This window comes from Lynx rufus, unplaced genomic scaffold, assembly GCF_022079265.1.
Source record: "Lynx rufus isolate CCGP_SWC_20201006 ecotype Redwood Valley unplaced genomic scaffold, mLynRuf1.p SCAF_3, whole genome shotgun sequence".
Classification (NCBI taxonomy): domain Eukaryota; kingdom Metazoa; phylum Chordata; class Mammalia; order Carnivora; family Felidae; genus Lynx; species Lynx rufus.
In genome coordinates this window covers 69855847-69871495 of record NW_025814845.1, presented here as the reverse complement: position 1 = coordinate 69871495, position 15649 = coordinate 69855847, and the positions used below count along the sequence as shown (strand labels likewise).

Genomic DNA, 15649 nt, shown 5'->3' with positions numbered 1-15649 from the left:
CAATTTTAAATAGAGTGGAGGTGGGATGCCTGGGTGGCTCAGTCAGTTAAGCATCTGACTCTTGATATTGGCTCAGGTCATGATCTCTCAGTGTGTGGGATCAAGCCCTGCCTCAGGCTATGTGCTGGCAGCACAGAGCCTGCTTGGGATTCTTGCTCTCCCTCTCACTCTGCCCCTCCCCTTCTCATGCCCTCTCTCTCTCTCAAAATAAATAAACAAAACATAAAAATAAAAAATAGAGTGGAGGAAAGAATTTAGGTAGAGGAAATGGAGGCAGGAGAATGTCTAGTATGGTAGAGAAACACCTTAGGAAGTCAGTGTGGATAGAAGAACCATTCTTTTCCATGGTCCCCACACCTATGCACTCTGGCTCTGTGCAATATTGGCTGCTGGTTTATAGCATGCATCCTGTGCTGTAGGACAATATCCTAGCATTACATGGGGTACCAGCTGGCCCTACAATTGAAACTTCAACAGGCCAGATCACTGTTCTATCAAGCTTCTGCAAGATGGAGGACTTTGAAAGCATGAACCTATCTCTAAACCTGTTTTTTCATAACCTATGACCATAGTCAGAGACAGTTATATGGGATACCATGGCAATGGATTAGACATCCTGTAACTTCAGGATACTAGGGTTGGCAGAAGCTCTGTAGGCAGGGAAAGTAAATTTGTACCCAGAATATGAAGCTATCCCTGAGAACATAAATAATGGTTCCCTTTATGATGAGGAGAGTTCATCATAACCAACTGCTACTGGTTAGTCACCTGCCACCCTGGACATTGGTACTGTATCAGTACCTTAGTATTGGCTTCTGCTGTTGACAGATTGGGCACTCAGCAGTAGTTAAAGGCAAAATGATCTTGGGGAGCTAAAAACCATGTTGTTATCTCACACTTCCTTCCATGCTGCTATGGCCACTTTGTGTGTGGATGTGTTAAGCAAGCATTGAGATGCCCGGAGAAAGAGGCTTCCTTACATTCGCAAAATAGATCCTCTTGATTATCTGATTTTTGACAGCCTTTGCAATCATGGATACCCTCTGTTGGATATATACTTGACACTTAAATATTCTCACATTCCAAGAGGCCCATATGCAGTCCATCTTGTCATCTAGCTCCTAGCTGTCTGTCCAATCCAACAGCCACTGCCCATAAATAATTATAGGTCTTTGTACCTCAGGCCATACAACAATCAACCAGATGTACTCCTCAAAGTTCTGTCTGCTTGGAGGATTTCTCTCCATCATGGTTTTCTGTGGTCATGCCTAAATGGGTCATAGTACAGTGAACATTCACTTTTTGTCAGTGCAGTATCAGGTAAAGATCCATCTGAAGACTAGGCCCATGCTTCATTCCCTTCTGTGAAATGCTCACTGGGAAGTCCCCAAGAGGACTCCCACATAGGTTGAGGAAAAGGCAAGGAAGTGGTAGAAAAAGATATCTTAGTAGTTGTAGCCAAGTGGTTATGCACATTCCTTGTGCTCCTGGACCTGCTAGGACCTGGTCTCCTATATACTACTTCCATATGACAGTGGAAAAGTTGCTGTGCACATCCAGCTTTGTGGCTCATCGTGGGAAGTTCAGTGTATGCAGCCATGTGGTAGTGCGTGGTAATGTGTTCAATCTCAAAAACTTGGGCCAGTAGCAAGCCAGGAGCTCCTTTTCAAGGGGAGAGTATTTGTCATCAGAGGAGGTGTGGTCTTACTAAACACCTAGAGGTCTGTGCTGTGACAATCCCACTGGAGCCTGCCTCAAGCCATATATACAATCTTTCTCTACAACAATATACTTCTACTACCATTTGGTCTACCAAATTGTTGTCACTCCATGTCCTAGGGCTCAAGTAGCAAGACAGCTTCTTTTGAAACTTCAAGAAGTTTCTTATACCTGACTCCACTCAAAAATGGTAGCTTTACACATTATCAAATGAAATGGTTCGGAGCAACATGCTACATGTGACATGTGTTGCTTCCAAATTTGAAAGAAGCAAGTATGGTGGGTTTTTGTTTTGTTTCTACTTCATGGTGTGAAGTGCAAGGTACAGAAGCTCACGTCTCATTTTATAGAGGGCTATCCTAACGTTCCCCAAATGATGGAGCCTCTACAAATATCACTGGTGTAGTAGACCTATTAAATTTTATGGAATTTAACTCCCATCCTTTGACATATATGTAAATAAGGTATTTTTGATACTTGTTTCTTCCTGTTGGCCAGATCCAATTGGCATAATGACATTAATATACAGAATTGGCCTGATGTCCTCTGGGATATCAAGACAATCAACTAAATTATGATGGTGGGAGAGAGGCTATAGCCCTGGGAAATGAACATAAATGTATACTGTTTTTCCTGATATGGAAATAAATGCAAATTATGTTTAATTTTCCTTATTGATTAGAAAGGAAAATAAAACATTTGATAAGTCAAGAGTTGTATACCAGGTACCAGGTGCTGTGTTGATTGTCTTCACTAGAGAAAAAACATCTTGAGTGGCTGCTGAAATTGGGATTACTACCTGATTAAGACCACAATCATCTAATGTCATTCAGTATGATCCATCTGACTTTTGTACCAGCTAAACAGGTGAGTTACCTAGCAAGGGTGGAGGAATCACCACCCCAGTATCAGAAATTTTTGTTGTTGGTTTTAATCCCTGCAATTCTCTCAGGATGTGGTGTTACTTTTAGGTCCATGTCTTGGTACAGAGGAGGCAGGAGTGGGAGGGCAGCCCCAGGGGATTCTTTGATGCTTCCTGCCATAATTGTTGTCACTCCATGTGGGGTCCAAGTTTAGACTAACTTAGGCCAAGATACCATCTATCTGCTCATCTCCATAAGTTGCTACTCTGAATTTTTGAACCTGGTGGCACACTGTGTCCCTGGGAGTCAATGTCATTTAGGAAGCAATATCTAATAATTCCCAGAATCATTGGGTATTTCCTTTCCTCTAGTGTATAGTCACCCAGCAAAAATCTCTGGGGCAATACTCTATAAGGCTTCTTCCTGGACCAGCGACCATTAGCACCACTTAGAAACTCATTAAAAATGAAAATTCAGAGGCACTGCACCAGCCCCAGTAAGTCAGAATCCCTGGGAATGGGCCTTTAAGAACCAGTGTTGTAACGAGTTCCCAGCACATTTAAAGAGGCAGTGTCTTAGATGAGTAGTTCTCTACAAAATGATTTTACCCCTCAGGTAGGGTTGACAAATAACATATAGGGATCCCGATTAAATTTGAATTTCAGATAAAGAACAAGTATTTTTTTTTTTTTAGTATAGATATCTCCATGCAATAGTTTGAATCTGAAATTCAAATTTAATCTGTATTTTTATTTGCTAAATCTGGTAACCCTACTCTCCAGAGGATATTTGGTAATGTTTTGGCAAACATTTTGGTTGTCACAACTGGGGAAGAGGGTAGGTACGTGTGCTACCGGCATCTTGTGGGTAGAGACTAGATATGCTACCAAACATCCTATAATGTACAAGATAACCCCCTACAACAAAGAAATACCCAGGCCAAACTGTCAGTAGTACAGAGGTTGAGAAATGCTAGCTTGGCAGAAGATTTGTGGCATACACCTATGGCTGTGTTGCAGGATCTTTTCTCAGAAGTATACAGATTTTCCCCTTCATCGAAGCTCTTAGTCTCCAAAATGACTTAGGTCTGGATATTGGGCACAAGGCATACTTTGGCAACTTGGGTTAGGTTTCACCTAACAGACTTAGGTCTTTTTTTCCACATATGTATGTCAAGCAGCATCTTAGCATGCTGTCAGTTTATGAACTTTTGGGACTCCAAAATCAGTTAGCCATTGGCACAAAGCACAGAAGGTCAAAACACTGATTTTTTAAACTTATTTTTTTACTAAATTTTTTTTTCTTTAATTTGAGAGAGAATTTTTTAATTTGCGTGAGTCAGGGAGGGGCAGAGAGAGACAGAGATAGAGAATCACAAGCAGGCTCCACGCTGAGCCTGGAGCCCAACTTGGGGTTCGATTCTACAACCTTGGGATCTGACCTGAGCCAAAATCAAGAGTCAGACACTCAGCTGTCTGAGCCACCCAGGTGCCCCAAAATACTTATTATATGCCCCATCTGTGGCTTGTTGAAGTCATTGCCCCATATTGTTTCTAACAGTCCAGCACTCTGCCAGGCCTTTACCACACCGAATCCCTCTATCCCTATTGATATAAGGGTACATTTGCACTGCAGCCTCATCTGCCCATATCTCTGAAGTGCAGAGCTCTGCGGGGATGCTGGTGCTTGCCTCACTAATGCATTTCCTAATGTCTTGGTGTCTTTTAGACCTTCCCAGAGGGGTGTAGTCAGGGGGTGTTTGAGGAGGTTGCATATAATGGATCATTCTTATTTTCCCGTAACTTGGCATTCCTTTGCCAAGAGTATGCTAGAGAATATCTGGCATTTCAACCTCATTAACTCTGTGTTATTGTTGAATCCAGGCTTTCATTAGCCGACAGTTTCAAACAGGTAGCACTATCCCCAGTATTCCAGTCAAAATGTTATATTCCTAACCCTGGAGGAGTGCACTTACATCAATGATCTTGGCTTAACTGAATATATTTTATCCCCATTGGCTTAACACTTTTAGAATCTATATGCTCAGCTGCTCCCCAGACTTCTGCTGATAACATGTTGGCAAAATCATGTAACTCTGTTAGGGAATAGGCTGCCCCCGCCTAGGCCAGGTTCCCACTGCTCTCTTGGAGGTATCGTTCCAATTTCTTTTGCTGCATGACCAAACTCTCTAAAACCTAGAGGCCTAAACAGCAAGTTGTTGTTATGTCTCATGGTTCTGATTAAATGGATGTGAGAGAGAATGGGAGAGGGATTGATTGGAGAAGGGAATATAGAGAATTCTTCTGAAGAGTTTTGTTGTAAAAGAGAGCAGAGCAATATAGCAGTGGTCATAAGATGTGAGATGAAGAAATATGTTGTTGAAGATGAAAGAAAAAAACAGCATGGTTGTATGCTACTGGGAATGATCCAGTAGTAAGAGATAGATACATCAGTATATAGTGTATAGATATAGATAGTATATATACCTATTGGCTGTATCCATATCAATATCGGTATGCGATGATGTATAAGAGAAAGGAGATGGGATTTACTGACAAGTGGAGACATTGTCTCAGGCCTTAGACAGGAACATGGACATTCATCTAGGCCAGAGTGATAAGAGGGAAGGCAGAGTATGCTGGTCAATAGGCAGATATGGTAGAATCTAGAAGTCTCTTTTGCTTGCTTCAGTTTTCTCAGTGAAGTAGGAAATAAGGTTATCAGCTGAGCTACCTGGATAGCTCAGTTGGTTAGGCATCCAACTCTTGGTTTTGGCTCAGATCATGGTCTCACAGTTCATGAGTTCAAGCCCCACATTGGGCACCATGCTGCCAGTGCAGAACCTGCTTGGGATTCTCTCTCTCTCCCTCCTCTTCTGCCCCTCCCCTACTCACACATGTGTGCACACACTCTCTCAAAATAAATAAACTTAAAAAAATTTTAAAAAAATTAGATGAATTGTTATTCTTACGTGTTTTTCTCCCCGCACATTCGGCGGCAAGGATATAGGCGAAGAGTGGGAGAGATCTGGATTTAAGGAGAGTTTGTGGTTTGGCCACACAAGTAGCAATGCAAAAGAAGAACAAGGGAGTTTGAGGGTGTTTGCTAGGGTATTATTATAATGAATGATCATGGAATTTCATCTGGTATGGAGACTAAAGTGAACAGTGAGGGATGAGGCACAGTGAAGTATTAGCAAAATTAATGGATTGTACATTTTGTGGTGGTCAAAGGTTTGTTGGAGTGGGGTTACTAGGAGTTAGGTGGAAGTATGGGATGTGGCAGTCAGAGAGCAAGACAGATAAGATGGCACCGGTAATGACAGTGTCTATGGTGTGACTGGGAGTGTCTGACTGAAGCAAGGTGGAGAGCAAGGACGTTGGAGGAGAGGTTAAGGTAGTCAGAGGTCAGCATGGTGGGAAAATTACCTATGTGTGTATTGAATTTACCATGAAGCAAGACAGACGTAGCGTTAGAGACAGTGGGCATGTACCAGGGACTAAAGTTACTGATAAATGGGGCAGGCGAGTCCTGGAGTCTAAAGATAGCAGCAACTGTGAGAGGCAGTCAGTGATAAAGTCTGATGACATGAAATTCGAAGCTGAGATCTTTGTGTGGAAATTAGTAGTAGATGATCTACTTTGGGATGTTCACATTTTGTGGTGGTTTGTGGTGTGAACATGCGATATCAGAATGTGAAATTCCCCAATGTAACCTCAAGGAAAAGGTTTCCATAAAGCCTTTTCATGCTTTAAACACAAGAGGGCGCCAGAGTCTAGCAAGGCTAGGATTATTTTTGCCTTTCCTCCTGCCAAAGCCAGGACAACAGTTACTTTTGAGAGTGAAAGCGGACACAATTAATAATTACTTGGGGCACTACATGCAAACTGGGACTTTCCTATGCAAACTGGCACATATGCTCACACTCTGCTCTGCACTATATAAGCATGGCCAGTTTAATTATGAGCTAAGTCTACACTAAGAGCTCTAATTCCAAAAATCGCTGTAAATATTTTTGACACACAGATTAGAAAGACAAAAATTACCAGACCTACTTTTATCTTGAAGAGGAGATCAAGAAAGACTTTCTCCTCCACCCCACCTCCCTAATGATGTTTATTGCCTCTCCCACTTTTCCCCTCAGGGCATCTGAGTTTGACTTTAAAGTAAGCCAATTGCTGTAGGCCCCCAAAGAATCTCAGGCATTCGAAAGTAATCCAAAGTGTTCTTTAAATTCCTGTAGTGCTTGGGGTTCCTGGGTGGCTCCTTTGGTTAAGCATCTGACTTTGGCTCAGGTCATGATCTCACGGTTTGTGGGCTTGTGAGCTTGAGTCCTGCGTCGGGCTCTGTGCTCACTGCTCACTGCTTGGAGCCTGCTTCAGATTCTGTATCTCCCTCTCTCTCTGCCCCTCCCCTGCTCATGCTCTGTCTCTCTCTCTCAAAAATAAATAAACATTAAAAATTTAAAAAAACTAAAAAAAAATTCCTATAGTTCTTTTCTATATATCCCTTATCTTCTATATTACATAGTTTTGAAAAGAAAACCACAGGCCCAAAATGGAGTCACTTACGTTAAGAGCCCCAGGTCAGTAAACCAAGACTTAATACCCAACCTAACTGTAGTTTCAGCTCCACCAGGAATATGATCTTTAACCAGTCAACATATATTTTCCTGGTCGGTCCTAGGAAATTTACTCATAGATCCCTCTGTTCTCTTTTGGAAGAACAGTGCTTCTTTACTAATAATTTTCCCTTTCCTGCTCATTTTCTGCCTTTAAAAACCTTTCCTTTTCTGCAGCTCAGTGGGACTGTCCTCTCTGGGTGGGATGCTGCCTAGTTCATGAATCCATTAATAAAACCAATTAGAGTCTTTAAGACGTACTTGGTTGAATATTTGTTCTTTAGCAGCAGTAGTTATTTCTGTACTTGTTTATTTCTTCTTTTAAACATGATTTATAGGCTGAAAACATTAAGAAATTGATGCTAAAAATGGTTCTTCTTAAGCGCTCTGTTTATCACATTCTCTCGTTTCTTAATAAGCCAAACTGTTCTTTATTCTTAGTTCAAAAAAAAAATTAACTCTTGCGTATGTTTTTCTATCTATCTATATCTATCTATCTATCTATCTATCTATCTATCTATCTATCTATCTATCATCTCTAGCTGTCAGTAATGCAGTATTAACATTATGGAACTTATTTCTACCATTCTTTTTGTTTTGGAGATGCATCCTTCATCATCACTTAATGGGGCTTAATGTAAGCAGTAGTGATGTGGGAAACAAAGGCAGAAGGAAATGGCAGATAACGTTAAGTTTCCTTAAACCCTGTAGCCCATTGACAAATAGTTGAGACAGGTGGAGTATAACATTTCCCCAAGAACTCCTTACTGTCTTAATGCTTTGTTAGAGGGAAAAACAACCTTAGCTTGACAATATTGGAAGCATCATGGAGATAGGGGCATAAATGAGTGATATGCAAATAATCACCATTCATGTGTCCTTATTTGTACCCTAACACTGGTACTTCTTGGTGAAATTTCAAGTTATGCCAATAGCCAAGAGTACACAGTCCAAGCAACATAGCTGATAAGCTTGGCTTGTCAGAATGCTGAAGCAGTTCCTGAAGAGATAGTACATGGGTATATGGGCCACAGAAAGAATGAGGACTAGGACAAAGATTGTAAGAATCAGTCATACCAGACTAATTATACTTCTTTCCAGTATAGTGGTTTTGCCTTGTTAAATTAAAGGAGTTTAATCTGGACTATAGTTTCCATAGAATATCAAAGACACAACCCAGAAAACAGTGAATGATGTTGGAAATAAAATACAAAGTTATGGGGGCATTTTATTCTTAATATAGTTAAAATTTATATAAAATTACTGAAAAAAAAGTTGTAGTTAATCATCAGATACAATCATTCATTAGGGTTTCTTCTCTAGAGGGTACCTTCGGAAAGGCTTGACTCTGAGAATTGCTAGTAAAAAATAGATGCATTTTCATTTCATGTTGGCAAATGCTTTGGAAAATTGCACCTGTATTTTGACCAAGCCATGCGCACACTTAATAAGCTTAAATGAATATGACTCATTTACAAAATGATGACAGTTGGCATTCTTCTATAGCTTCAGGCATGACATACTACATTATTTCTGTTTCCCACCTCTACTCTTTCCTGACCAACACAGATATTTTTTTTTTCTTTTCATTCATTCCAATTAAGAGTGTATTTAAGGTTTCTTCTCTATGTAGCCCACACGTATTCACCATTTAGTACTGAAATTTTTTTATGGATGTTAAGGAAACCAGGCTGTACAAGGCAAAGCCAGTTATTTTCTTAGAAATCAGTTTGGGGTCCCTTTTAGTACACTAAAGAGGGGGGAAATATTGATCAAGTCTACCTTGTCTTACCCCTATACATTGTTTCTCCTGGGACACCTGGAAGTATTTGTTTAAATCTAGATTTCTCTGTCTGTTTTTTATTATTTATTTATTTATTTATTTATTTATATTTTGAGAGAGAGAGAGAACACACAAGAGGGGGAGGGGCAGAGAGAAGGAGAGAGAGAATCCCAAGCAGGCTCCACACCATCAGTGCAGAGCTTGATGTTGGGCTCAAACTCATGAATTGTGAGATCATGACCTGAGATGAGATCAAGAGTCAGATGCTTAACTGACTGCATCACCCAGGCACCCCATCTCTCTCTCTCTCCCTCTTTTAAAGCAGTCTGTACAACCAATGTGGAGCTCAAACTCACAACCCCAAGATCAAGAATTGCATACTCTACCAACTGAGCCAGACAGGTGCCCTGTTTAAATCTAGATTCTGACTTATTATTTACTGAATATGAATCATGTTTGGGGACGTGTGTGTTTCTTAAGAGTCTTAATTTTTTAAAAGCACCTGCAAGTGATTCTGATGTAGCCTAAGCTCAACTGTTATGGTTTTATAATTAGTTGTATCAGTTTAAGTTTAGTTAGTGTGTCAGCAGTTATATTTAAGAATCTGCCAAATGAGGGGCACCTGGGTGGCCCAGTTGGTTAAGTGGCCAACTCTTGATTTCCACTCAGGTCATGATCTCATGGTTTGTGGGTTCAAGCCCTACATCAGGCTCCATGCTGGCAGTGCAGAACTTGCTTGGGATTCTCTCTCCCTCCTTCTCTCTCTTTGCCCCTCCCCTGCTCACTTTCTCTGTCTCTCAAAATAAATAAACTTAAAAAAAAGGGGGGGGGGGCGCCTGGGTGGCTCAGTCGGTTAACTTCGGCTCAGGTCATGATCTCGCAGTCCGTGAGTCCGAGCCCCGCATCAGGCTCTGTGCTGACAGCTCAGAGCCTGGAGCCTGTTTCAGATTCTGTGTCTCCCTCTCTCTGACCCTCCCCCATTCATGCTCTGTCTCTCTCTGTCTCAAAAATAAATAAACGTTAAAAAAAAAAAAGAATATTGTAATAAAAACATCTCCTAAAAGGGGCAAAGAGCACATTCTAGGAGAATTTGACCCAGCAACTTTTTTCTTCCAAGCAGGCTGTGTTAACTGCTAGGATCATATCAGTTTTAACTTATAATTTTTTTTGTTTTAACTTATAAAATATTGCCGCTTGCTAATGAAATTATAAGCTTGAAGGAATAGCAAAGTGAATAAATAATGAATACATTGTTAATTAAAATGTCTACATATTAACTATAATTAGTCACTAAATATAGATTATCTAGTTATTAGACATAAATCAATTAATTTTTAAAGTATGCCCAAGATAACAATTTTAATTTTAGAATATTTGATATTGAGAATTCTTCTTGATAACAAGTAGATAGCAAGACTACATATTGAAACCACCCAAAACAATAAAACTTCCCTTTAGGAAAAACAAGGACCTAGTCAACAATTTGAAAAGACTATATCTGAAAGAAATTGACTCAGTAATTAATAACCTTCCATAACACAGAGTACATGGCCCAGATGGGTTTACTGGGGAATTTCACCAAACATTTAAGGGAAGGTTATACCAATGATTTACAATATCTTGTAGATAGAAGCTGAAGGAATACTTCCTAATTCAGTCTATAAGATCAGCATTATCCTAATGCCAAACCCAGACAAAGATATTGCAAGAAAAGAAAACCATAGATTAATATCTCTCATGATATAAATGCAAAAATTATCAACAAAATAATAGTAAGTTGAATCCAACAATGTGTAGAAAGAAATTACATCACTTGGGATTACACACCAAAAATTATACTCAGCTGGGATTTATCCCAGATATGCAAAGGCTAGTTTAACATTTGGAATAAATTAATGTCACCCATCACATCACAGGGCTAAAGAAGAAAAATCACATGATCATATCAATAGAGGCACAAAAAACATTTGACAAAATCCAACACTCACTCATGATCACAAACTCTCAGTATAGGAATAGAAGAGAATTTCCTTGAAGAAGACACAAAGTAATGGAAAAAGATTCCATGCTCCTGGATAGGAAGAACAAATATTGTTAAAATGTCAATACTACCCAAAGCAATCTACATATTCAACGTGATCCTTATCAAAGTAACACCAGCATTCTTCACAGAGCTAGAACAAATAATCCTAAAATTTGTATGGAACCAGAAAAGACCCTGAATAGCCAAAGTGATCTTGAAAAAGAAAACCAAAGCAGAAGGCATCACAGTCCCAGACTTCAAGCTATACTACAAAGCTATAATCATCAAGACAGTATGGTACTGGCACAAGAACAGACACTCAGATCAATGGAATAGAATAGAGAACCCAGAAATGTACCCACAAATGTATGGGCAACTAATCTTTGACAAAGCAGGAAAGAATATCCAATGGAATAAAGACAGTCTCTTCAGCAAGTGGTGCTGGGAAAACTGGACGGCAACATGCAGAAGAATGAACCTGGACCACTTTGTTACACCATACACAAAAATAAACTCAAAATGGATGAAAGACCTCAATGTAAGACAGGAAGCCATCAAAATCCTTGAGGAGAAAGCAGGCAAAAACCTCTTTGATCTTGCCTGCAGCAATTTCTTACTCAACATGTCTCTGGAGGCAAGGGAAACAAAAACAAAAATGAACTACTGGGACCTCATCAAAATAAAAAGCTTCTGCACAACAAAGGAAACAATCAGCAAAACTAAAAGGCAACCAACAGAATGGGAGAAGATATTTGAAAATGACATATCAGATAAAGGGCTAGTATCCAAAATCTACAAAGACCATATCAAACTCAACACCCAAAAAACAAATAATCTAGTGAAGAAATGGGCAAAAGACATGAATAGACATTTCTCCAAAGAAGACATCCAGATGGCCAACCAACACATGAAAAAATGCTCAACATCACTCATCACCAGGGAAATACAAATCAAAACCACAATGAGAGACCACCTTACACCTGTCACAATGGCTAACATTAACAACTCAGGCAACAACAGATGTTGGCGAGGATGCGGAGAAAGAGGATCTCTTTTGCATTGTTGGTGGGAATGCAAGCTGGTGCAGCCACTCTGGAAAACAGTATGGAGGTTTCTCAAAAAACTAAAAATAGAACTACCCTAGACCCAGCAATTGCACTACTAGGCATTTATCCATGGGATACAGGTGTGCTGTTTTGAAGGGACACATGCACCCCCATGTTTATAGCAGTGCTATCAACAATAGCCAAAGTATGGAAAGAGCCCAAATGTCCATCGGTGGATGAATGGATAAAGAAGATGTGGTATATATATACAATGGAATATTACTCGGCAATCAAAAAGAATGAAATCTTGCCATTCGCAACTATGTGGATGGAACTGGAGGGTATTATGCTAAGTGAAATTAGTCAGAGAAAAACAAAAATCATATGACTTCACTCATGAGGACTTTAAGAGACAAAACAGATGAACATAAGGGAAGGGAAACAAAAATAATATAAAAACAGGGAGGGGGACAAAACAAAAGAGACTCGTAAATATGGAGAACAAACTGAGGGTTGCTGGAGGGGTTGTAGGAGGGGGGAGGGGCTAAATGGGTAAGGGGCATTGAGGAATCTACTGAAATCATTGCTTCACTATATACTAACTAATTTGGATGTAAATCTTAAAAAATAAAAAATAGGGGCGCCTGGGTGGCGCAGTCGGTTAAGCGTCCGACTTCAGCCAGGTCACGATCTCGCGGTCCGTGAGTTCGAGTCCCGCGTCAGGCTCTGGGCTGATGGCTCGGAGCCTGGAGCCTGTTTCCGATTCTGTGTCTCCCTCTCTCTCTGCCCCTCCCCCGTTCATGCTGTGTCTCTCTCTGTCCCAAAAATAAATAAACGTTGAAAAAAAATTAAAAATAAATAAATAAATAAATAAATAAAGTTAAAAATAAATAAATAAAGAAGAAGAGAATTCCCTCAGCTTAAAAAAGAACATCTACAAAAGCCTACAGCAAACTTCATACTTAATCATGAGAAACTAGAATAAGATCCCAGTAGGATCAGGAACTAGTCAAGGATGTCCCTTCTAACCACTCCTTTACAACATTATACTGGAAGTTCTAATGATTCAATAAGACAAGAAAAAGAATAAAAGTTATGCCAATTGGGAAGGAAGAAATAAAACTGTCTTTGTTTGCATGTGATATGATTGTCTACGCAAAACATCCAAAGAATCAACAACAAAAACTCATAGGGCTAATAAGTGATATAGCAAAGTTGCAGGATACAAGGTTAATCTACAAAAATCAACCACTTTCCTACTTACCAGCAACAGCCAAGTGGAATTTGAAATTAAAAACAAAATGCAATTTACATTAGCAACCTCAAAATGAAGTCCTTAGGTATAAATCTAACAAAATATAAACAAAATCTGCATGAGGAAAACTATAGATGTCTGATGAATGAAATCTAAGAATAACTAAATAAATGGAGAAATATTCCACGTTTATGGATGGAAAGACCCAATACTATCAAGATGTCAGTTCTTCCCAACTTGAGCTATAGATTCAATACAATTGCAATCAAAATCCAAGCAAGTTATTTTATGGTTATCAACAAACTGATTCTCAAGTTTGTATAGAGACAAAAGACCCGGAATAGCTGACATAGCATTGAAGAAAAAGAACAAGTAAGAGGATTGATACTCCTGATTTCAAGATTTACTATGAAGCTACAGTAATCAGGACAGTGTGGTATTATTAGTGAATGAATAGACAAATAGATCATGGAACAGAATAGAGGGCCCAGAAAGAGAACCAAATAAATATAGTCAATTGATCTTTGACAAAAGAACAAAGGCAATACAATGGAACAAACAAAGATAGTCTTTAGTAAACAGTGTGGTGCTGGAACCAATGGACCTTCACACACACACAAAAATAATAATCTAGATAAAGTCTGTACACCGTACACAAAAATTAACAAAGTGGATCATAGATCTAAATGAAAAACAAAAAATTCCTAGAAGATAACAGAAGAAAAGGTAGGTGACCTTGGATATAGCAATAACCTTTTAGATATAACACCAAAGGCATGACTCATGAGAAAAATCATTGATAAGATGGGATTCATAAAAATTAAAAATGTCTGTCCTGCACAAGACAATATCAAATGGATGAGAAGACAGACCACAGACTGGGAGAAAATTTTTGCAGACTCTGTCTTTTCCTTATGATCTACCTAAGTGTATATCCATGCTATGTTGCTATGATTAATCTTAGCTGTGAGTAGAAATATATACTGAGTTCTGTAAATCCTTCCATGAATACAGAATCCTTCCATGAATCTCTGAATATAGGGGACCCCCCCCAAAACACTAAGGAAAGGGTATATTTTTCTTCCAAGTGCAGTTTTAAATGTTTGGAAGTATTTTAAATAACTAAGTTTATAAATTAGATCAAATATTGAAAGATCTCTTAGAAGTGAATAATAAAATGTGCTAGATTTAGAAATAGAGAAATAGTATTTGTAACCTGAATTTAAGGGCTTGAGGAAAACTAGAGTCTGAAATTTGTAACTTTAATCATCAAATACTAATTTCTAAAACCCAGGTGAACCTGAATACGCTTTACAGCTCACAAAGATGTCCCTCAGCAGGATTAAAAAAACCCTCAAATTTAATATATCTCATCAGCCTGGAGCAGATTGCTTGCCCTCCTAGTCTCAATGGCAGAAAGGCATCTGTTCAAACAGTCCATAGCTCCATATCATTAAGATTTCAGTTAAAAAGGAGCCTAGATCCAGCCCTATGTATACCATTTGATAGTATACCGTATCACATCATCTTGCAGAATCTGCTTCTGATGATGATATTGAAATGTGATTTCTAGGGACGCCTGGGTGGCTCAGTCTGTTAAGCGTCTCATTCTTGATTTCAGCTCAGGTGATGATCTCATGGTTCCTGAAATTGAGCCCCGAGTTGGTCTTCACACTGATAATGTGGAACCTGCTTGGGTTTTTCCCTCTCCCTCTCTCTCTGCCCCTCCCCCCTCAAAATAAATAAATGAACTTCAAAATAAAATAAATTAAAATAAAATGTGATCTATAAAAGCATCAAGTAGGTAGGGCGTCAAGTTGAATTCATGTAACAGCTGGTAACTCTATGGTGTTAAAGACCCAGGAAAAGCTAATAAAGACCAGTCCTTTAATATTCTTTAATACCCTTGACATATTTCTCCATTGGATGATGAAGAGTGTGGCAGGGGTCTCTAGTAGAACAGTCATGCCTGAAACCTACTTGTTATGCATTAAAAAAACAACACTATAGGGGCAACAGGGTGGCTCAGTCAATTAACCGGCTGATTCCAGCTCAGGTCATGGTCTTATGGTTCCTGGGTTTGAGCCCCATGTGAGGCTCTATGCTGACAGCTCAGAGCCTGGTGCTTCAGATTCTGTGTCTCCCTTTCTCTCTCCTCTCTCTCTCTGCCCCTCTCCGACTTGTGTGCTCGTGCTGTCTCTCTCTCTCTCTCTCAAAGGTAAATAAATAAACATAAAAAAACAACACTACAGTATAAGGAGAAAATAGAGATTTTCCCCCCATACCTAACATAGTACCTGGCATTTAGTAAACCTACTATATATTTGTTGAATGAATGG

At 39.4% G+C, this 15649-nt stretch overlaps 1 protein-coding gene across 5 annotated transcripts in view; it reads left to right on the top strand.

Moving 5' to 3' along the window:
- ABCG2 (ATP binding cassette subfamily G member 2 (Junior blood group)) overlaps positions 1-15649 on the top strand; it is a 147463-nt gene that overhangs the window by 21189 nt on the left and 110625 nt on the right. The window contains exon 3 of one of the 5 annotated variants that reach the window (XM_047091033.1): positions 2477-2586. The exons of the other annotated variants lie outside the window; for them this stretch is intronic. The gene's annotated coding sequence lies outside the window, so the exon portion shown is untranslated. The remainder of the gene's footprint in view (positions 1-2476; positions 2587-15649) is intronic. 5 annotated transcript variants of the gene reach the window in all.